Below are 23,122 nucleotides of genomic sequence, written 5' to 3' on the forward strand. Positions count from 1 at the left end.
TCACTTGCAAATTTCTTTGTTTTCCAAAGAAAAACACATTTTCATGCATTTCACAAACAATTTTTTCCATTTCACAAACATTTTTATCAATTTCACAAACAATTAAAATTAATCAGATGATTTTCACAGAAAGATCTACACTTTTGCATAGAGGCCTACTATCAATATCCTGGTATGGCCGCTAATCCAAGTTAATCATTTTATAAGGCTAATAGATTATTAGAAAACCCATCTAAAAAATCTAAAAACTAAAACTAAAATCTCTTACCATGCTGTTAACTACTCCCGTCAGAGAGCAGCACAAACTGGGTCTAACAAGGACAGAAAAAGAATGCACAACTGTGTAAGAAGTATCTGAGAGTGTGTAGTTTAAGACAAAGATACCTCACAGCTGTACTAAATAGTACACATCATACACCAGTTTCAGTATCAACAGTGAAGCGGCGACTTCAGGACTGAAGCTGGACTTCATAGCAGGACTGCCAAGAAAAAGCCATATCTCAGACTGGGCCAAAAAAAATTTCCAAGTTATCCCAAACTTTTGAGCGGTAGTAATGTGCGGACCAATAAATAAACAGCCCGAGCCACACTTTGGACACCCCTGACTTAGGAGGAGGTACACCACAAAACAGGTGGCTCCGTCTTGTTTATACTCTGGTTCTCCTGGTAGCAGTGATGTGGTAGTATTGTCATGCTATGTGATTAGGACAATTCAGGTACAGTTGGTCAAATTGTTCAAGTTCTTTTTTCCAGGTTTGTAAAAATTATGGTTAAATCCACATTTTAAAAGTAGATACCGGTATCGGTTAAAAATATTGTACATCTGTAATTAAAAATGTTGACAATACAGTTGGTCCCGCCAAGTCCACTCGGCGAAAATATGCACCTCGGTTAAACAGAGTTACATGAAATACATTTGAGTCCTGGTCCTGGTTTGTCAAAGACTATATATCTTCAAAGATGAACTCTTTCGGCCTAAAAACCCTCTTTTAAACATTGCACAAAAAAAAGCCCCAACACTGCTAGTTTCACTTCCCCTGAAATAGCAATTAAGTCTTTCTGGCCGCTGTGGTTCAGTCTTGAGGAGCCCTCTGCTCACATTTCCAGCCTGAAATTGATTTCTTGTCATAGATCAGAGAGCTCTTGTCATTTCATTTCCAATCCTCACAACGCTTCCCTCTCACACCGCTAAGTGTCGGCGCCCCTCAGCGGGCGAACCTCCATGGATCTTTACCCCGGCCACTCAGACCCGTTGAGGGAGAAATCAAAGGGACTGGGATGAGTCCCCATTGGCAGCCTCCATTGTCTAGCTGATTTGGGATTGGAGGGCTAAAGGGTGTGGGGGGGAGGATGGAGATCAGGCAACCCCACTCTTTATCTTTATCCACCATTAACCTCCATGCCCCAGTGTGAGGCTGAGATCAGGACCACTGGTCAATCCCCCATTCACTGCCACCCAGAATATTTTAAAGTTAAGCTCCCTCGCTTAACAAAAACTCATCAAAGGTTCACTCTCTTGGCTTCTTTTCTTCACTCGGTTCTCCACGCACCGTTTTCTCTGCGGTTTTGTCTTCACACTTAGGGAAGTTTTGGAAGTTGCCCAACTTTCAGTATGGGGATTTAATGAGGTCTGATAGTGAGCAAATTGGAGCAAAAGTTGATGGAGCGGAGATGTTTTGTCCCGAGCTGAAGACCCATATGTAACCCATCACACACCTCCAAGAAGTCCATTTGAACGTATCCGTTTTTTTATTTTTTCCATGCTATTTGTCCTGCACAGGCTTGACATGGAAGTGCACAATTTCAACAAACGAGCGCAGAGTTTCTCCCCCCGCTTGTTATTCTTTCCCCTGCAACTTAATTTGGGAGAAATCTCAGGCGCGGAAGCTCAAGATTATTGTGAAACCCAACCTGAGACAGGCGTGACATCAGAGCGGCCTGACATTGGTTTGAACTCACTCATTTCAGGTGGGAAAAATTACGAGTGGCCGCGCTCGCCCGCTCGCCCCACCCGCCGATCGTGTCCAATGAATCGGTCGCACACAGTCGCACATTCTTCTAAATGCTGATTGTCTTGACAGATTGAACTGCTGTGTTATCACTAAACTGTCATGCTGCCTCATTTTTCAACTTTTATGGAAGCCCTTCACAGTCCAGTGGGACGTCACCGTGACCTAAACTAAATGTACACTTGCTGATGAATTTAATTTATTTCAGATTCTGTCCTTCAGTTGCAGCCACGTTTAAAGCTCCCATATTATATACTGTTTTTTTTTTTCACGTCTTGGATGTCCTACAGGAGTGGATTTGAACTCTGTTGTCCAAAATCTAGCCTTGGTGCAGGAATTTAGACAGTTGAAAAGTGCTTTTAGGGGCTATCCACATAGAAACTGTCTTCTGAGGGCCCTGAAACTGTATTTTTTGGAAACAGCTTCCAGGATATGACAATCTAGCAGTAGCATTTATCATTGAAAAAAGAAAGGAAGGAGTCAGATTTGTGTTGTTTATTTTACTGTGCACACTTTTATGAATAAACAAACCACCCACACACACATTAATAAAGACAATCAAAGGATTCCCTGGACGGAATCTGTCTATAGTAGTGTCTCGACTCTAAAAGAACCACTGTCCATTCGTCACAGAGACGAAGTCACCAATGCACGGATGCTTTGGACGCTAGACTTGTCAGGCGCACTGTTGCGGCCTGTGCAGCCTTAGTTGGTAAAAGTTGGACACCTCTAGTCTCAGGATGTATCCGAGTCTTTGAGCATTGCGTCAAAATATTCTGAGGATTAATGTCATTTTAGTAGTTTACAGTTGGAATATTAAAATAAATTAATTAATTCATTAATTAAAATAATTGAAAAAAAAAGTTACAGTGTTATGAAAATAAAGTCAAAATATTCTGGGAATAAAGTCATAATTACGAGAATAAAATTGTACAAGAGGAAAGTTGAGATTGTTGTGGGAAAAAAACAACAGCAGAAATGGAAAAAAAAACAGCTATAATTTTATGAGAATAATGGCAAAATATGAAGAGAAAAAAAGTTGTATTCTAACCAGAAAGTGACAAATTTACCAGAATAAACCGATTATATTATGAGGGAAAATAATATAATTTAATCATTTTGAAATATTAAAATAAAATATAAAAATATATAAAATATTAAGTGAAAATATTAAAGAAAAAAGTATTTTTAAATGTGTATTTTTTTAGAAAACATTATGAAAGATGTTACAAGAAACAACAAAATTAAGCTGAAGTCATCATATAAATGATGAATAAAGTCATCATATTACTCGAGGAAAATTTACAATTTATTTAAGATTCATGTTGAAATATTAGGAAAACAAAAACAACAGCAAAAATATATGTATAATATATGTATATATATAAATAGGCCATAATAATACTAACAATAATTTACCTGGAAAATATGTATGTATATTTGAAAGTGGCCTGTGTGTCCTTTCATTTTTCATGATTTGGCCTTTACTGTAAAAAGTTTGGACAGCCCTGTCGTAGAGGAAGGTAAAATATAAAAATATATAAAATATTAAAGAAAAAATATATTTTTAAAAATGTGTATTTTTTTCGAAAATATTATGAAAGATGTTACAAGAAACAACAAAATTAAACTGTAATTCAACTGTGTTGGGTGGGAAAAATTATAATATTATAGGAATATTATAGGAATATTATAGGTTATAATATATTGCTCAAGGAAAGTTTACAATTTATGTAAGCGTAAAGTTTAAATATTAAGAAAACAAAAACAACAGCAAAAATGGGGAAGGGAGCAAAATATACCATAATAATACTAACAATAATTTACCTGGAAAATATGTATGTATATGTGAAAGTGGCCCGTGCATCCTTTCATTTTTCATGATTTGGCCGACAGCCCTGGAGGAATCTGTCTATAGTGTCCATCCACTGTCCATTCTTCACTCACAAAGACGAAGTCACCAATGCACGGATGCTTTGGACGCTAGACTTGTTTGTCAGGCGTACTGTTGTGGCCTATTCGGCCTTAGCTGGTAAAAGTTGGACACCTCTACTCTCGGGGTGTATCCGGGCCTTTTAAAACTGCATAAATGTTGCATATTTGTATCATTGGTAAAATTCCTTTCGCAACAGTAAATACATTCCTCTGCCGTTGTGCCACTGGAAAAAGGTTTGCACTCCAGAGGCAACAATCCAAGCTCTTTGTTCGTCATTTGATCGCTGCTTGAAAAGGGCTAAGCACAAGCCCAGACTGTGCAACAACTACCTGCTTGGTAGCAGTAAAGAACCCCCCCCCCCCACACACACACACACAGAGCCAGCCCGCTTGCTTTGGGTCATGGAGCTGACAGACAGTGGAATGTGAAAGTGTGTATGTTGACAAACTCCACTGCACTCTGAATGGGGTTTGTGATTACACCTCATCATGCTTCCTCTCCTTCCCCCACCTCCCTCTCCCCATTTCTCCATCTCCCACTGTAGTGCCTCATGGGCAATCATGTGGTCACACTACCTGACTCCTTGCCGCTCAAGAGTGCAGTTGACAAAAACAGCCCAAGGCCCGTCATGTGGAAAAGATTCAGTCGGCACGCTGCATATATTCCAGCCCCCCTCGTGCAACTTTCCCCCCGATGCAAGCCATGCACAATGGGTGTTCCCTCCCGCTGCTCACCTGTGAAGGCAACTTTTACGGCCGCGATGCGTGAACGGCCCAACTCTTACCGTGCTCCGTCTTTGTCAGTCGAGTCGGGGGCCTCTCTTGTCATGTTGCACAAAGCGTGGAGGTCAGTGAAAGCGCTCGCTTGTCAGTCACCTCTCTGCGCTGTCGAGCCGCTCACCTGTGTTTATTGGACAAGACCCACTCTGCACTGCCTAGGGAGGACACCATCAAACCCCCCTTTCACTTTACTTTGGTTATTTCTTTCCTAGAAATGTACTTTCACAGTTTGACATGGTACACCGATCCCCTGGAAAACTCTAGTATTGGAATTGGTAGTGCGCTTGAACGCCTCATCGGTGCAGCGTGCTTGAAAGGAGACAGATACGGAGTTGTTTGTTGTTTGTATCATTAAGGTGATTAAAGGATTCCCTGACTGGAATCTGTCTATAGTGTCCAAAATTTGAAAGCATTACTGTCCATGACTGAGTCACCGGCACACAATAGTCATTCATTCATTCATTCATTTTCTACCGCTTTTCCTCACGCGGGGGGTGCTGGAGCCTATCCCAGCTGTCTTCGGGCGAGAGGCGGGGTACACCCTGGACTAGTTGCCAGCCAATCACAGGGCACATATAGACAAACAACCATTCACACTCACATTCATACCTATGGACAATCTGGAGTAGCCAATTAACCTAGCATGTTTTTGGAATGTGGGAGGAAACCGGAGTACCCGGAGAAAACCCACGCATGCACGGGGAAAACATGCAAACTTCACACAGAGATGGCCGAGGGTGGAATTGAACCCAGGTCTCCTAGCTGTGAGGTCTGCGCGCTAACCACTAGACCGCCGTGCCGCCCACAATAGTCATATAGTCATTTTTGTTCAATATAAGGCCTCCAATTTTGAGGTTTCATTCTATCACATTATATCACAAAACTGTGATGTCCGCCTCGCACATTTACGTATATGAATATGAGTCTTCTTTACGTCTTAAGTAGCTTATGTACTCTTATTATGTACTACTATATTAGGTAATACAAGTGTAAATGTGACTATAGGGGTGTTATTTCATGTCTGGAGGGCTCTGATAATAGTGGCGGAATGTATACATGGGATCCAACAGGTGGCGACTTCTCCCCAAGCAGGTCACTGTTTTTGCTGTCACTCACACACACCAGTGACGCTGGAAAAAGTTCTTAGTCTGGTCTTAAATTGGGATCAACACACACTTGCAGTGGAATTGTTACCTGGTCACTTGTTCCTAGGCAGATTTTGGCCATACCCGCTGGGCAATTGCACTTGAATCCGCTCTGTATTGAATATAAAAAGAAAAGGAAAAAATACGCCATCTGGTTCCTCTGTCCCTCAAGCTGTGGTGACGCAGCATTTTTGCATTATTTTGGAGTCTTCTCTCCCATCTGTCTGCTTTTATTTTATTTAGTCAGTGTCCATGTTCATCTCGTCTCCCTCACCTGGCAGAGCACACTTGTGTCTGCAAGTTGCGAGCGTGAAGAGAAGCGTTATATGGGAGATCAGGGAGATCAAAGTGTGGCCTGTAAGTGGCTGGATTTTTATTGGCCTGTGGAACATTCTAAAACTATATTAAAAAAAAGACGAAATAAAGTCAAAATATTGGGTGAAAATTGTAATCTTATGAGTATTGAGTCAAAATATTCTGAGGATTAATGTCACTTTAGTCATTTACAGTTGGTATATAAATAATAAATAATAAATAATGTTAACAAATTTTTAGACAGTTTACAGTTGGAATATTAAAATTAATTAATTAATTAATGAAAAGAATAAAAAAAATTACAGTGTTACGAAAATAAAGTCAAAATATTCTGGGAATAAAGACATAATTACGAGAATAAAATTTTACAAGAGGAAAGTTGAGATAGTTGGGAAAAAAACAACAGCAGAAATGAAAAAAAAACAGCTGTAATTTTATGAGAATAATGGCAAAATATGAAGAGAAAAAAGTTGTATTCTAACCAGAAAGAAAGTGACAAATTTACCAGAATAAACCGATAATATTATGAGGGAAAATAATATCATTTAATTAGCATAGAGTTGAAATGTTAAAGATTTTTTTTTTTTAATGTGTATTTTTTTTAGAAAATATTATGAAAGATGTTACAAGAAACAACAAAATTAAGCTGTAATTCAACTATGTTTTGGGGAAAAAAGTTATAATATTATAGAGATAAAGTCATCATATTACTAGATGAAAATTTACCATTTATTTAAGAGTAAAGTTTAAATATTTGGAAAACAAAAACAACAGCAAAAATTATGCCATAGTAATACTAACCATAATTTACCTGGAAAATATGTATGTATATGTGAAAGTGGCCCGTGCATCCTTTCATTTTCCATAATTTGGCCCTGACTGTAAAAAGTTTGGACAGCCCTGTCGTAGAGAAATCCGCTCCCATCGGAGGAATCCCTGCTAGAGCTTTGGCGTTCATGCATTAAATGAATGATGTGTCAATGATGTGTGACTAGCGGCCCAGAGACCAATCCCAGGATGTTTTCTGTACCTTTGGAATTTCACAACTTAAATGTCTCTTTTTTTTGAGGATCCCTCTTGAAAGGTAACACTTGCGTTCAAGTCCTTGCCGTGGCTTACAGTGGAGGATGTCATTTATTTGCCGTTTTCAGCCTTCTTTAAAACCCTTCTGTCTGGAAAGTCGTCTTCAGCTGCGAGTCAGCATCGCTTCAGTTCAGCGGCTTTGTACGTTCGAAACCAGCGCCCTCGGAATGATCCTTTTGCATTCACATTTATGTAAAGCCTCCATTTTCTCTTTTTGGTCGAAAGTGGTACAGGTGACATGGTAATACGTTTGCTTTGTGCCACGTTGATAAATACTCCTTCCCACTCGGCTGCTTCCGAATGTGTTTGGACAGCGTCTTTTATTGTGAAAGGGTCATTCAAAAAAAAAAACTCTCTTTTGTTCAATATTTCTGTGCCCATGATAGTTTTTCCCCCATTTATTTAGTGAATAGTCAGCGGGTGAAGGAGAAGAAGAGACTGTTTTACATTATGGAAATGATGACATGGGTTATAATCTCCCACATATTCATCGTCGCAGACATTGGACCTTTGTGATACGTCCCTTTGGCTATTGTTCACCTCCAATGGACACTGCTGGCTATAATCCTGTGACGGAATAGACTTTTTTTTTACTTACCTGTCTTGCACTTTACCGGCTTTCAAAGTAGGGGCCTAACCCTTGCATTTCACCAAGCAAACGTGATGTTTCATAGTGCGTGAGTAGAGTAAATACCTACTGCTATACAAGCTTTACACAGACTACTGTATTTTCTGGACTATAAGTCGCTCCGGAGTATAAGTCGCACAAGGCCAAAATGTATAATTAGGTAGAAAAAAAACATACATAAATCGCACTGGAGTATAAGTCGCATTTTTTGTGGGTAATTTATTACTATAGTAAAAAAAAAAAAGAAATAAAGTCAAAATATTGAGTATTAATATTAAGTAATATTGAGCATTGCGTCCAAATATTCTGAGGATTAATGTCATTTTAGTAGTTTACAGTTATATTATTATTACAGGAATGTAAAAAAAACATAAATAATTTTAAAAAAGTTACAATGTTACGAAAATAAAAACAACAGCAGAAATGGAAAAAAACAGCTGTCGTTTTATGAGAATGGCAAAATATGAAGAAAAAAATACATAAATCCCAGTGGAGTATAACTTGCATTTTTTGTGGGTAATTTATTACTATAGTAAAAAAAAATGAAATAAAGTCAAAATAGTAAGTGAAAATTGTAATCTTTGAGCATTGCATCAAAATATTCCGAGGATTAATGTCATTTTAGTTGTTTACAGTTGGAATATCAAAATAAATAAAAAAATTTAATAATTTAAAAAAAGTTACAGTGTTACGAAAATAAAGTAAATAAATAAAATTTTAAGAGGAAAGTTGAGATAGTTGGGGGAAAAAAACAGCAAAAAGAAAAAAAGAAAAGAAAAAAACAGCTGTAATTTTATGAGAATAATGGCAAAATATGAAGAGAAAAAAGTTGTATTCAAACCAGAAAGTGACAAATTTACCAGAATAAACCGATAATATTATGACAGGAATTATTACAGGAATATAAAAAATAAATGAATAATTAAAAGAAAAAAAGTTACAGTGTTACAAAAATGAAGTCAAAATATTCTGGGAATAAAGTCATAATCACGACAATACAATTTTACAAGAGGAAAGGTGAGATAGTTGGGGGGAAAAAACAACAGCAGAAAAGGAAAAAACAGCTGTAATTTTATGAGAATAATGGCAAAATATGAAGAAAAAAACATACATAAGTCCCACTTATTACTAAAAATTAAATAAAGTCAAAAAAATAAAAAATAAAATAAATGACGTCAAAATATTAAGTAAAAATCACATTTAACATAAACACTTTTTTCATTTATAAGTCGCTCTGGAGTATAAGTCGCAGGAACAGCCAACCTATGAAAAAAAGTGCGACATATAGTCCGGAAAATATGGTACTCCAAATCTTACCAAACAGAAGACAAAACCGCCAGGAGATATCGGCACTGTAGTGCCGGCGTTGGCTGCTCACATGAGGCGTTCGAGCACATTCCATAAATCTCAGTGTTCAGCATTAATGTAGGCACAGGTTGCGCACTGTACACAAAGTATATTCATTTCCATAGTATTGAGAAGATATCAAAGAAAAATGCTTAAATGTGAGGGGCATGCTCACTTTAGCATTACTGACGCTAAGTAGGGATTAGCGGAGGTTGATGGTAAGTGTATGTTAAACATCTTTACCTGATCACGCTTGTCACCTATTTACAGTAACAGCTTATACATTCTCATAATGTAAACATGTGTGCTAAAGAGATTTGCAGGAAGTCAAGCTAACATGTTTGCCTTTCCTCCTTTTCACCCCCCCCCTTCCAAATTGTTTTCCCTTCAAAAGTCTTGACAGCATTCGGGATTAGTGCCATGGCTGCTAACAATCATTAGCGTGTTTTCCACCATCCACCCCCCCCCCCACCACCACCACACCTACCTCCCACACACGTCTCCTGTTTTTGAAATGAAAAACAATTGCGGCGACCCCCAGTGAACCCACCCCGATGCGCAGTCAGTTAAATGCTTTGTAAGACGTTTAATTACCAAGCGGCGTCATCGTTATTCATCTCATCATTAGACGTATGATATTAAGTGAATCGCCCCCCCCTCCCGGGGGCCCTCTGCATTTTCACAGATCAATAGATTTAGATGAAGCTTGAAGGTTGTGGCGGTGTGGTGGTGGGGCTGGGTGGCCAGTCACTACACTTCATTCCTTTCCGTGGATGATGAGACGAATTCATTGCAGGAGATTCCCAAAAACAGCCGAGAACTCTTGTTATAAAAATTATTCATGATGAGTGTTTTTTTGTTGTTGTTGTTGTTTTTTTTTTTTTTTTACAACATATAGAGCAGAGGTCTCAAACTCAATTTACCTGGGGGCCACTGGAGCTAGGGTCTGGGCAAGGCTGGGCCGCATCAGGTTTTCAAAAAAAAAAACGAAAAAACGTATTTATTAAAAACAGAAAAAAATACAAACTTTTTCAGTGCTTTGGTTCCGATTTTCTACAAGAAAAGCTCTGATAAAACATTCCACTGTTCTCAAATATCTTAATTTTTATTTTTCTGCACAAAATAAGATGAAAAATAAATAAACAAATCAAGAATAAAGAAAATCAATCAATCAGTAATAAATAAATATAATAATAATAATAAAACGGCAAATAATAAAAACTTAAGAAACCACATATAGTTGGTGGGTAGACAAATTATTTTTTTCAGATTAAAATTAACAAAGCATTATTAGAGCCCTGTAGACATGACAAAACACGACTATAGTCACATTTATACTTTTTTTTTAATTTACAACATATTGCGCAACTGCAGGGTCTTGAGACACATGCTAACTCGCAAACTAGAGAGCGACCTAAACGGTAGCTTTCAAGTTATTTCCTTTTAAACTTAAATAGCCAAAAACTTACCACTTCCACACGGATAGGGAGGATAACTATTAAGAGTTATTTAACCTTTAACATGAACATTAATCAAACGTAATATTTTTTTCTGGGTACATGATACCATACAGCATCCATATCAAACTTGCGCGGGCCGCACTAACATTAAACTTTCATATCAAGGCGGGGGCCTCAAACTAGTGTCCTGCGGGCGTGTTTGAGACCCCTGATATACAGGATCTTTGACACACAGTAGGTCATTAAAAACAGCACAGTGCTCCTGTCATACACATGATCTTTGACTAGTGTTTTTGCTTTAGGTCCTTTTATAAACAACAAAGTGTTTCTGTCATAAATAAGACTCTGTTTTTTGTAGTTGGTATGCAAAAACAGCAGAGCACACCGTATAAATGATCTTTGACAAGTGTTTTTGCAAAAGGTCTGAAAATATCTGAATGCTCCTGTCATAAAAAGGATCTCTGACTTGTGTTTTTCTGCTCCTGATAAACAACATTATAGGATCTTTGAGTCTTTAGCTCTTTTTGATTGTTTTGAAAGTAAGTCCACAGAAGCAGCAGAGTGCTCCTCTCATAAAAATGATCTTTGACTGTTGTTTTTTGCACTACCCTGTTAAAAACAGTAGTGTTCCTATCATGAAAATATTTTTTATAGGCATGTTCTCAGCAAGGGTCGCACAGTGTTTGAGTGGTAGACCAGGAAGACCTGTGTTCGATTCTCCAAATGCATAGGTGTGAATGTGAATGTGCAGTAGCTCCTTATATTAACACCATTATCCCTGTCATATAGAGGATCTTTGACTATTTTTTTTCTGTCGGTCCTTAAAAATAGCCTTTGACAAGAGTTTTAGCAGTAGATTCTTAAAAACAGCAGATCGCCAGTCAACACTTGGCTCATTAACTTATGCAATTAGCCTTGCTATATGTTTAATTTATGTGGATATATGCTACTTTTGAATGGGTTTATAGCTCTTGGGCTTATGTATGTGCTTATGTGCATGGTGAAAGGACATGAAACAATAGGCAAGGTTAGGACACCACACACTTCCCGGCGGCAGAGTGCTAGCGTTTGCACTTCGGGACACTTTGTTGGTGCATTGTTTGAAGGCATTGTGGAGATTGCTAATGCAGCGTGTACACCCTCGGAGGCCCCCGCGAGCCTGCAGCTTGATATCGCCTGTATTCCCAATGTGAATATGGTTGAGTGGCGATTGGGGACTTGCTGCACCACCAAGCTCGCTATTCACTGCAGCCGGCGCTATACTAGCCGGAGTTAATTGTCCATTATCTGCCATTATCTGAGCTCTCTCTCTCTCTCTCTCTCTCTCTCCACTCGCTCCTGTCTTTTATTCTGTCTCACTTAGGATTCTAGCCATCACCGCCACCCGCTCAACATGGTAGCCACTCCTTTTTTTTTTTTACATTTTCAACCTCCCAGTCTTGGCGTCACATTATGATTATTATCTAAGGTCCAAGATGAGCTCTACTTCTTCCTACTCCTTTTCACACATGTTGAAGTCTAAACATGTTTATTTGTATTTATATATTTGTATTGTTTGGATTCCTTTACCAGGCCCTTTTCTGATTCATACATTACTTCATAAATTTAGCTTTAAATTAAATCAAGGAGAACCTCCGCTTCCCACTGCATTCATGAGGAATCCTCTGAATTTTCACTTGATGGCACTGTTTTCCTTTTTGCTTGACTGGAGCAACAGGGCATGTTTTATGTATGGCCTACACACACACACACACAGTGCACCAGTAAACCTACCAGTAAAAGCATGCATTCAATTATTTTTAAAAATAATGTTTAATGTTTTAAAAAAATGCTGGAAGTTCACATATTTTTTTGTTGTTTTTGAAATTTTTTTGTATTCTTTATTTTATGCATAAAAATGTTACAGTGCGTTGCATTGATGAAGGGAATATAACAAGAAATCGGGTACCATTATGATTTGCTTCCTGCAGGTAATGGTGCGCATAGAGGTGTGTTCAATGACCCCCCCCCCCAAAAAAAAAAAATCAATATCGGCGTCTCATTTTGCCATATTTTCCACATATTTGCTTTTGTATTACATATGCTATATTGTAACAAGACTCTACGGACATCCTGTACATTTAGGTGTGATGTAGAAAATTAACATCAGCAGTAGAAAACTGAAAAATGATGTACACCTTCTTGAAAGTATGTTAAATGAAGACAATGAATTTGCAAAGGGCTGCAAGTGTAAATGAGGCCTGGATGGATGCATTATTAAGTCCTCACAAAGCACAAAGGGAAAGCGTCCTGTAAAGATGGCAGTACATCACAGTGAAAAATGGCCACATCGCACTTGTATTACAGCATTAAGCGCATCATAAATAAAGGTGTGACGCTCGTAATTGAGGCTGTGGCGTGGAGAACCACCCCACCCCTCCTCCTCCCCCCTCGTCTGGAGATGAGAAATGGAAATCTGTGTACTGGTAAATAGATAATCACACAAAAGTAATTGAGGTTTTCAAACCCCAATCTCGCGTGCCGGCGTGAAGCTCGTTTGCATGTTAATCACGTCGCTGATTTGCCTTCATCAGAAGTCCGTGCGTACGCGGACGCTTCCATAACCACCTTTTAATTGCATTTAAAATGTCACAGAGGTGGAACACGTGTAATTTAGCCAGGACTGTGTCCACATTAATGGAGGGGACGCACACAGGCGCTCCATTGGACGGGTCTTTATTGTTTAGATCAGGGATGGCCAACTGGCGGCCCGCGGGCCACATACAGGGTGCAGTTAAAAACATAGGAACGCTTTTGCGGCATATTCTTAAAAACAGAGTGCTTCTGTCATGAAACAGATCTTTGACTTGTGTTTTTGCAGTAGTGTTCCTGTCATGAAAGTGATTTTTCACTCTAGTTTTTTGCATTGGCTCTTTGAAAACAAGTGTCCCTGTCAAATAGAGGATCTTTGACTGGTGTTTTTGCAGTAGGACCTTAAAAACAGAAAATATTTTTGATGAGTGCTTTTGCAGTCTTTTTTTAACTAAGCCGTTCCTCTCGATACCGGCCATTTTTGATGATTTTGACTGATTTTTCAAGGCACACAGAATATTGGGCTATATCGACCAATATAGGTCCTCAAAAACAGCAGCACAATCCTTTGTGTTTTTACTGGTGTTGTTACAGTAGGTCCTCAAAAACAGCAGCACACTCCTTGGTGTTTTAACTAGTGTTGTTCCAGGATGTTTTCAAAAACAGCAGCACACTCCTTGGTGTTTCTACTAGTGTTGTTACAGTAGGTCCTCAAAAACAGCAGCACACTCCTTGGTGTTTCTACTAGTGTTGTTACAGTAGGTCTTCAAAAACAGCAACACACTCCTTGGTGTTTTAACTAGTGTTGTTACAGTAGGTCCTCAAAAACAGCAGCACACTCCTTGGTGTTTCTACTAGTGTTGTTACAATAGGTCCTCAAAAACAGCAGCACACTCCTTTGTGTTTTAACTAGTGTTGCTCCACTAGGTCCTCAAAAACAGTAGCACAATCCTTTTTGTTTTTACTAGTGTTGTTCCAGTAGGTTCTCAAAAACAGCAGCACACTCCTTGGTGCTTCTCCTAGTATTGTTACAATAGGTCCTCAAAAACAGCAGCACACTCCTTTGTGTTTTAACTAGTGTTGCTCCACTAGGTCCTCAAAAACAGCAGCACACTCCTTGGTGTTTTAACTAGTGTTGTTCCAGTAGGTCCTCAAAAACAGTAGCACAATCCTTTTTGTTTTTACTAGTGTTGTTCCAGTAGGTTCTCAAAAACAGCAGCACACTCCTTTGCGTTTTAACTAGTGTTCCAGTAGGTCCTCAAAAACTGCAGCACACTCCTTGGTGTTTGTACAAGTGCTTTTAGTCGATCGTTAAAAACAGCAACTGCCTTTTTAACCAGCATTTTTTTCGTAGGTCATTAAAAACAGCAAGACGCTCCTGTATTCTAACTAGTGTTTTTTTTTCAGTAAGTTCTTAAAACCAGCAGTACACGTTTGTCTTTTAGTGTTTTTGCAGTGGGTCCTTGAAAACAGCAGCCCACTCGTGTCTTTTCACAACAGTTTTTTCGTAGATCCTTAAAAACAGCTGTCTTCAAACTCAAATTTTTTCAAGAGGACATTAAAAACAGCATGACGCTCCTGTCTTTTGACCAGCGTTTTTTTCCCCCCAGTATATCCTTAAAAACGGCAGCAGCTGCCAAACAGCCTATTTAATTTTTCACCAAGGTGCACCGTGAGGGGCAATAAACAAATCATTTTTTTTTCTCCAGATGCCTTGTCCACCAACGTATCGAGAGTTCTGCCGAGATGTACATGAAAGGAAGGAACTGTTGAAATGTTAATTTTACCATCTGCTGCTACCTTGTGTGTGTTCTCTTCTTTCGTCCCCTCCTCTGCCTGCTTTCATCCCTCAGTAGTTGTGTTGTGTTTCACGGATGTGCTGCTATTTCAGCTGTTTGAAGGAAAATGCTGCATAGTGTCCCTCCTAAGTGTCCACCAGTGATGCACATTTTACCGTAAGTGCCGTAAACTCCTGCCAAAGAAAAAAAAAATCTATTCATTTTTTTTCTTTTCTTTTCTTTTGACAGTTTTAAAAGGTGAAAGTTTGAAGATGTTGCCAAATGGATAGATTCCACTGTGCGATTGGATAGTTTGGCAATTAGGGTGAGACATCCTGTGTGCGGAGTTGCTTAGCATTTTCCTTGGCCCGCGCCGGATTGTTTAGTCTGCTCTCATTGTGAGCTGTTTCTGAGCTGCAGTTGACGGTTGTTTGCAGAGCACGGGGGGGGGAAATGTGAAAAAGGGGGTGGGGGGGGCCCGGTGCCTTTCTCTATTTATTTATTTTTCCCCCCTGTCCTTGGAGCTGGAATCTGATTTGTGTTCATGTTCCTCCATTCTCTCTATGAGCGTTTTTTAAGTGTGGCTGCTGAAATCTAGACTCTGTATGACCTCACTGCGCCGCCTGTGTTTCATTAATGACCAGCCCTGTGGTTTGGTGGTGGTGGGGGGGGTTAGGAATATTTTTCATATGACACCGCCTTGCATTAGCGTGGCGCAGCAGCTGCACAACCACAAAATCATCCAATTTTGTGGCTTTGGAAGGTGTGAAAAGTTCAGCTCCCTTTAGCGAGCCTTGCGTTTATAATTACAGTGCAGACCTTTGACCGGCTTTTTTTTGTTGCACTATGTTCTCAAAAACAGCACACTGCTGGTCATGTCATATATAGGATCTTTGAGTAGTTTTTTTTGCAGTCAGGTCTCAAAAACAGCTCAGGGGTCATGCCACAAAGAGACGCCATCTTTGAGTAGAGTCATGCAGTAGGTTCTCAAAAACAGTAGAGTGGTCCTGTTAAATAGAGAACCTGTGAGCAGATATTATTGGTTTTAAAAACGGCATTGTGGTCCTTCCATATAGAGGGTCTTTGAGTCGTGTTTCTTGCAGTAGATTCTCAAAAACAGCTCACAGGCCCTGTCATAAAAGGATCTTTGGATCAGTCCTGTCAAGTAGAGGATCTTTGACTAGATTCTTTGGAGGAGGTTGTCAAAAACAGCACAGTTTTAATATACACAGGTACTTTGAATAGTGTTTCTTGCCGTATCTTCTCAAAAACAGTAGAATATTTCCATCATATAAAAAAGCTAAAGACTTTTTTGCAGTCGGTTCTCAAAAACAGCAGCGTGGTCCTGTCATTTTGAGGATCTCTGAGCAGATATTTGTGGTAGGGTTTTAAAAACGGCATCATGGTCCTTCCATATAGAGGGTCTTTGAGTCGTGTTTCTTGCAGTAGGTTCTAAAAAAGAGCTCACAGGCCCTGTCATAAAAGGATCTTTGGATCAGTAGAGTCGTCCTGTCAAGTAGAGGATCTTTGACTAGATTCTTTGGAGGAGGTTGTCAAAAACAGCATAGTTTTAATATACACAGGGTCTTTGAATAGTGTTTCTTGCCGTATCTTCTCAAAAACAGTAGAATATTTCCATCAAATAAAGGCTAAAGACTTTTTTGCAGTCGGTTCTCAAAAACAGCAGGGTGGTCTTGTCATTTAGAGGATCTGTGAGCAGATATTTGTGGTAGGGTTTTAAAAATGGCATTGTGGTCCTTCCATTGTCTTTCAGTTGTGTTTCTTGTAGTAGGTTCTCAAAAACAGCTCACAGGCGCTGTCATAAAAGGATCTTTGGATCAGTAGAGTAGTCCTGTCAAGTAGAGGATCTTTGACTAGCTTCTTTGGAGGAGGTCGTCAAAAACAGCATAGTTATAATATACACAGGGTCTTTGAGTAGTGTTTCTTGCCATATCTTCTCAAAAACAGGAGAGTATTTCCATTCAATAAAGGCTAAAGACTAACTTTTTTTGCAGTAGGTTCTCCAAAACAGCAGGGTGGTCTTGTCATTTGGAGGATCTGTTAGCAGATATTTGTGGTAGGGTTTTAAAAACGGCATCATTGTCCTTCCATGGTCTTTCAGTCGTGTTTCTTGCAGAAAGAAAGACTAACTTTTTGCAGTAGGTTCTCAAGAACAGCAGAGTGTTCCTGTGATTTTGAGGATCTTTGACTAAATTTTTGCAGCAGATTCTCAAAAACAGTGTAGTGGTCCTGAAATATAGGGGATTTTTGACTAGCATTATTACAGTAGGTTCTAAAAAAACCCTGATCATTCATTATATTTTTTGCAGTAGGTTCCAAAAAACAGCAGGATGATCGCATTATATACAAATCTGTGACTCAGTTATTTTGTAGTGTTTCTCACAGTATACTCCAAAAAAAGCAATCTGAAGACTATTACTGATGTAGAGAAGATATTTGATTCACTTCTTTCAAGTACTTTTGCAAAAACAGCAGAGTGAATCTGCCATGTATAGGTTCTGAGTCTGAGTTTTGCAGTTCTCAAAAACGGCACAACAGTCCTGTCAAGTAGAGGAGGCTTGACTGGCTTCTGAGTGGTCCTCTCACATAGGTAATCTTTTGACTTGCGTTTTTTGGAGTACATATATCTGCAAAAAACAGCAGAACTCTTCAGTCACATAGCACATGTTTGACTCGCTTTTTGTAGTAAGTCCTCAAAAACAGCACAGCAATCCTGTCATTTCAAGAATCTGATCGATTTGCCGTCTTTAAAAATTCTCTAATCGCATGGACTATTGCAATATGTCAGTGAAAACAGCAGAACTATTCTGTCATTTTGAGGATCTTTGGCCAGCATCTTTGCAGTAGGTCCTGACAGCAACAAAAGAAATCACCTGCTAATGAAACATTTGTCTTTCATTTTCTTTGTGTTATTTATTTGACAAGCTGCAGCACAGAGAGGCCACTGTCAATAACAAAGTTAAGTGTTTATTTTCAACATACTTCCACGCTCAAAAGCTGCTTTTTTTTTTTTTTCTCCAAGCCGACACATCTGGCACTGGTGGTATTTGTCTGCTCAGATTGATTGATTCCCCAGCTTTTTTGTTGGGAGCGCCTCACGCAAGCTACAATTGACTACATGCAACAATTCAAGAGCTGCACCCTCCCTCATATGAAAGCCAGACACTAGACTACTGTAACTGTTTGGGACTTTGCAGGATATTGAATATCCAAAAGGAAACCTCAGATTTGCCCCCCCCCACAACCCCTCCCCACTCCCTGCTGTCCCAAAACAAAGAGCCCTTGTGTTGCCCCGCTCTTTAAAAGCACCCTGCTACTGTCATCATCATTCAATAAACAAAAAAACATCAACATTCCTGGTCATTTATCACAGCACATTCCAGCATTAAGTATAGCGTTGTCAGCCCCAAAGCAGAAGGTGAAGCGGCGAGAAGCGAGCCACCGAGGCCGAGAGAAAGTGAACAAAAGGAGGAGATTACCTAATAGTTGAGCTATGTATTTGAAGGCCAGCGTCGTGTTTGTGCAGTAAGGCAGCTGATGGCTACTTTTAAGCTGTCAGAAACATCGCCTATGCCGTCTGTCTTCCTGTATACATGGCAACCTGCTTTGACGGGGGGGGCAAAAGCCAGCGCGGGGAAAGTTAATGATGCCGCCATGGCTTGCGACTTCTTCTTGAAGTGTTGCTTCCTGCTTCAGCCAAAGGGGGGGAGAGACTGAAAGTAGACGCTCATGAAAGTTCTCGTCTTTAAAAAGAAAAAAAAAAAGGGAAAATATTATGGAAATTGTCCATAGGTATGAATGTGAGTGTGAATGGTTGTTTGTCTATATGTGCCCTGTGATTGGCTGGCCACCAGTCCAGGGTGTACCCGGCCTCTCGCCCAAAGACAGCTGGAATAGGCTCCAGCACCCCCTGCGACCCTCGTGAGGATAAGCGGTAGAAAATGAATGAATGCTTTTGTAACTGCTCAAATATCTAACAAGTATACCAACATAAAAAATATATATTTTTATATATATTTAGCTATATAGTATATATATATATATATTTTGCATGCCGCACTCCTCCATGCTCATACACACATGCCGAGCTCTTATCCAACGCTCTTCTGCCACCTTGTGGACGTTTGGGGCTTAAAATTGCTGTGAAAGTAACATGCATTAGTGGAGAGTCGTGTCATCACCTCTTTTTGCCTCTCGTGCAAAAAAAAAAACTGAAAAGTACGTACGTAGTAGTTGTGATCGGATGTTTGGGTTGATAAAAACAAATGAATATGTCTTTGGTATTGAGTTAAAATCTTCTTCTGTTGGTACAGATCTTTGTTCATACTAAACTTTGTTGGATTTGGTAATGGTAATGGTTTAATTTCATTTGAACATGCATCCGATTACAATTGAATGCATCACATAATCAGTTCACAGTTCCACATGTCCAAAAGGAGTAGGAAGAAGCAAAGCTTATTATATCCTATCCCTCCATCTGGTACTTTTATTAGTAACTGTTACATTTGTTCACTTCCTGCTTTCCATAATACAGTTTAAGGTTTTTTTTGTTGCATATGACCATACAATGATTTTTCCTGATTTTCCAGATTTTGCCTGTTTGGGTCAAAATTGTTACACTTTTCCTTTAAAAAAAAAAAAAAATAAAAATAAAAAAGCAATATCCCTGAAATGTGCGTTGCAGTTACTTCAATAAAACAGCAGCGCCAGGCTTGATAAAAGGTTTTGATCCATGGAAGACCTCGGTTATGTTAGCCGTGGAATTTAGTCCAATTAAAATGCACTAAAGATACTTTTGTACAAGCTCTTGACTGATGTGGTCATTTTTTTTTCTTACATTAATCCAGCAATTTGCAGCCTGCCTTTGCCGCTGTGTTTTGCTTCCCTGCGTCCCCACTGTCCGCCATCAGCCTTTCGCTAAATTGTACATTTAGTCCTATTTTCAAAGTCATCAGCGATTGCTTTTTTGCCACTCGGCGCACTGAACATGGACATCTTTTAAAGGCGGTGAGTAGCTCTGATAAGTGGTTGGCAAAAAGGTTTAATAGCCACTGTAAAATAAATTATAATGTATTCTCTCCCATTGCAAATTTCCAGCATGCGAGCGCTGTTGTGAGCGGCTATTTAGGAATACAAATCAACTACCCGAATTGAAGTTGTTGTACCCAATGCCACACGGAATAGTAGCGGGACGGCAAAGCAATTTTCCCCAGCTGTGCCGTTTTTCAAGGCAAAAGATGTTTGTGGCACGTGGCGGTCAACTCTTCTCTATTCGAGCCTCATTGAAAAGCGATGGGCTTATGAATCATTTGCACCGCTCCACTTTCACAGAGCGTACCTGAAACTTTTGCTTAACTTGTTGCCGAAATAGTTTCTCCGGAAAATTGCAGTGTGCCAAGTCTCGCAGAATTGTATCAGGGAATCTCAGCCTGAAGGAGAAATTGCCACTCGCATACTTGTCTTTGACCAAAGTGAAGCCCCGCCGCCCACCCCCACCTTCCCGTCGCCCACTCCAGGGGGAAACGTGCTGTTTAGGAAGATATAAAGGAGTAATTTTATTACTCGCTACATCTCCACTCAGAAGCCATTTCATTTCTCCTTTTCAGCCTCCGTGGAAGCCTTTATTTGATCTCATATTCCGGAGTATGACTGCCTCAAACCGGTCGGAGTGCGTTTATTTTCATTTGGAAAATACATTTAGAGGATAGAAGTAAAGGGGAGCGGGGTGGAGAGGGAGACCGGCGTCTCTTATGTCCTCCTGGTGCCAATGTTCATGCTGGTGATTGTTGGGGAGGCCAAATTTGATACAGTCAAACAATTTGGAGTTGGGAGAAAACTGTGGCTCAAAAGTGAGACGAGAGTTCAAACCGTCATCAGCACAGCCAGTGTCGGAAAAGTTCTTCTTTTCTGATGCTGATGTGTGATGATAACCATAGAAACTGAAATAACTGCAATATATAAGGATGTCAAAATGTGACTAAGATGATAGATTCATTCATCCGCAATAAATGAAAATGAACTGGATCATTTTTGCCGGGCCGCACGGTGGGGAAGTGGTTAGCATGTTGGCCAAAAAAATCAGGAGATCGGGAAAACCTGGGTTTGAATCTCTGATCTCTGTGTGGAGTTTGCATGTTCTCCCTGTTTTAGGTTTTCTCTGAGTACTCCGGTTTCCGCCTCCTGTTAGCGCTGCTGTTGGCGTGCTAAGGTCGGCAGTCAAGTGCCTTACTCCATTCCTTACAAGTCGTTAGTCGACCGATATCGCTTTCAAGCACCTGTTGCAGGTGGCTGAAAAACTGAAAAAAAACTGAAAAAACTGTTCCAGCCTAAACCCAGACCAATTAGAAAAAAAAACAAACTTAAACTATATTAGGAAAGCAGGAAGTGAACAAATGTAACAGTTACTGATTGTAAAAGTACCAGATGGAGGGGTAGGATTTAATAAGCTTTGCTTCTTTCTACTCCTTTTGAACATGTGGAACTGTGAACTGATTATGTGATGCATTCAATTGTAATCTGATGTGTTCAAATGAAATTAAACCACTACCATTACCATTACCAAATCCAACAAAGAGTAGTATGAACAAAGATCGATACCAACAGAAGACCTTAACTCAATACCAAAGGCATATCAACCCGAACACCCAATCCCAACTACGTATTCATATGTCTTTTCCGTTTTTTTTTTTTTGTTTTTTTTTTTGCACGAGAGGCAAAGTGTGAGAGTGCAGCGAGCAAAAGGCTGCGCATAGTAGGGACATTTCAACGCATGCACACACAAATTTTATACAGTGCATGATGTTATATTTGTAAAAAATATATAATTTAATGTTCTTTATGTTGGTATACTTGTTAGATATTTGAGCAGTGACAAAAGCATTCATTCATTTTCTACCGCTTATCCTCACAAGGGTCGTGGGTATGCTGGAGCCTATCCCAGCTGTCTTCGGGTGCACCCTAGACTGGTGGCCAGCCAGCCAGCCAATCACAGGCCACATATAGACAAACAACCATTCACACTCAAATTCATACCTATGGACAATTTGGAGTCGCTAATTAACCTAGCATGTTTTTGGAATGTGGGAGGAAACCAGAGTACCCGGAGAAAACCCGCATGCACGGGGAGTAATAGTAATATTAAATATGTAATATCCAACAGAGGTCTGACTTATTTTGAAGAAAATTTGAGCAATATTTGAAGTCATCTTCCTCTTTAATGTATGATCTTTGGGATTTATTCCATAGAACAACAGCATGAACAGAGTGAGCCTCTGGGTGGAGGCGGGGCCACTTGCATCCACAGTCTAATGTAGCTAACTATATCTAACTCCACACAGAGATAGCCGAGGGTGGGATTTACAAAAGCGGTTATGCTTAAAATTATTATCTTATTATATACTCTTCACAGCGCTTATTTATTCCAGCAATAGCTACAAGACACCATTTTACCATTTTCCTGTTTTAAAGGGTGAATAAAGTTGGACTTCATGTAGTCGCTAATGTTCTACTACAGCAGACCCATTTTCTAATCCTTCCATCCGCCCCCAGAACAACTGCATCCAGTGTAAAGGATACATCAGTCTGTACTTTGAACCAGCATGTCATTGGCAAAGTGTGCCATTTATTAGACAGCCCACTTAGGCGGGGTTGCCAGATGTAGCCGGTCACTCGAGAGCGTGCCCATAAACTCCCACGGCACCCGACTCCGGTGTCAAAAATTAACCTCTTTTCTTTTTTACTCCACGTCTTGATCCACCAGCCCCCCCCCACCAACTCCCTCCTTTCTCCCGCAACCGGTGCAGCTGTGCCGGCTTATTTATCGCCATCCCTTCGTCTGCACCGCTTCTATCCTCTCCTCGTGTCTGGTGACAGCACAATGAAAACATTTTTATGCGTGTCATTTCGGCGGAAGTCCTAAAAAAGTCCTTTCGGGGAGGGGTGGCTCGGGTCCATGCAGTGAATTACCTCCAGATGCAACCCCCCCCCCCACTCTTTCCAACCCCTTCGCCCTCAAATTAGTGGCGAGTAAAAATTAGCTTTGAATGGTGGT

General features: G+C 39.8%; 1 protein-coding gene across 3 annotated transcripts in view; it reads left to right on the top strand.

Moving 5' to 3' along the window:
- foxp2 (forkhead box P2) overlaps nt 1-23,122 on the top strand; it is a 107,597-nt gene that overhangs the window by 13,502 nt on the left and 70,973 nt on the right. The window lies entirely within an intron of this gene.

This window comes from Doryrhamphus excisus, linkage group LG2 (genome assembly GCF_037039965.1).
Source record: "Doryrhamphus excisus strain RoL-2023G ecotype Guam linkage group LG2, RoL_Dexc_Guam_v1.1, whole genome shotgun sequence".
In the NCBI taxonomy this organism is placed as follows: Eukaryota; Metazoa; Chordata; class Actinopteri; order Syngnathiformes; family Syngnathidae; genus Doryrhamphus; species Doryrhamphus excisus.